The following is a 1,729-nucleotide window of genomic DNA, read 5'->3' on the forward strand; positions in this document are numbered from 1 at the left end:
TTTGGAAAATGGACAGCTTAAGGATATTATGTATTCCCATGATATTTGCCTACTAACTGAGATGGTATCCCATGTATGTGACCACTGCCTGGACATAGGGATATTTAGAGGGAAGAAAGTGTATCACCACGAGAACATCCCAGTGACATGGTTTGACCATTCTGTGGTAAAGTTTGCTATCCCGATGGAACAGAAGCAACACAAAAAAAAACTACAGATCGTAGCATTGAGCTAACATGCAGTAAGAAGAAAATGGACGCCATCGCTAGTGCGGAACTAATTAAAGGTCTACTCCCCTGTTCAGGTGATTCAAATTGTTTTGAACTATATGTGAATCTGTGTCCTGAATAATCAGTGGTATAACAAATAACTGAGGATGCAAAAAAAGGAGTATCATCGAAAGGAGAAGCTGTGGGTAAAGACTAGGTCCCCTGTAGACCTTCTAGAGGCAAAGACAGCACTACAAACATATAAGGAAGTTATTGTTGTAGCCAAAGATGCATGCCTTCAGAAACAGAGAGACCTTGCTTAAAATAGACCAAAAGCGATTTCTGCAACTTGTCATGGTTTATTACATGGCACACGTCAGCCAGAAAACTCCTTCCAATACAGTGAATGTGGCGCACAATAAAACGCTTTTTATTTTTAGTATACCACAGATTCTTTTTGAGTAGGCCTCCAACCCATATCGCACCCAACCTCCAACAGCACCCCGTGTCACAATGGACTAGGAACCAGACCGGTGTGTATTAATAAGATGTTTAATTAATTTATTGTTCAATGTAAATGAGGATAATAAAAAAACAACAGCCAACAAAATTGTGGCAACACAAATGAAATATCCTAGCGCGACCAGGTTGAAATAGACTGTTACACATGCTTTTGTTTTAATTACAGAACAGGAAAATAACAATTCCACAAAAAAGTGATAGCACCTACAGGTAAGCACTCCCTCCTGCAACATTCACCCCCAGACATCGATTGGACTTTATTCCTTTGAATGGAAGGCAGTTGCAAGGAGTAGGGCTATAGGGGAAAACCGGTTTTTGGGTGAAACCCACCACCACAATATGGGAAAATCCGTTTTATGGAGCAAAATGGGAGAATAGGGTTTTTATTATTTCTCACAAATGCTAGGGGACAAGAATAGAAGAAAATTCATACTGCTTACACTTAGGCGACAGGCAGAGTTTTAGAGAATACTAATCAGCACACCAGGGAAGATAGAAATGAAGTAGGACATTCTTTTTTATTTGGAAAAAGGAAATGCAAAGGGAAAATACAGTGGCAAATGGAAATTCGTTTACACTGAGGCTTATATTGACATGTAGGCTCTAGGAAAGGGGTTTAGCTCACAAAACTAAAATCGGTTTTGGTTCAAGCTGACAGGTGCAAAGAGGAATGACACTGGCAAATGAAAATTTGCTTAGCAGGGCATAATTTTAACGGGACGTTCTGTTCATTTGTACTTACGCTGCAGGAAGGAACGTGTGTGAGTGTTCACTGAATCCAGCTCAGCACTGCGAGTCTCCAAGACTCTTGCTGCCTTGTGCTCGCTCCCAGGAGGGGGTGGATCCTATTGGCAGTCACGTGCTGAATCACGTGACTTTTTTCTGCTGTAAAAGCCGGCCACAGTCACCCTTGCGGCGTTAAGCCCGTCAGGGGTAAAGGGCGACGACTGTTGTGTGGCTGTTAGGTGGCTTACTCAAGTTGACTACAGCAGAGTGTT

The sequence above is a fragment of the Ambystoma mexicanum genome, chromosome 2p (assembly GCF_040938575.1).
Source record: "Ambystoma mexicanum isolate Mex_15411 chromosome 2p, UKY_AmexF1_1, whole genome shotgun sequence".
Lineage (NCBI taxonomy): Eukaryota > Metazoa > Chordata > Amphibia > Caudata > Ambystomatidae > Ambystoma > Ambystoma mexicanum.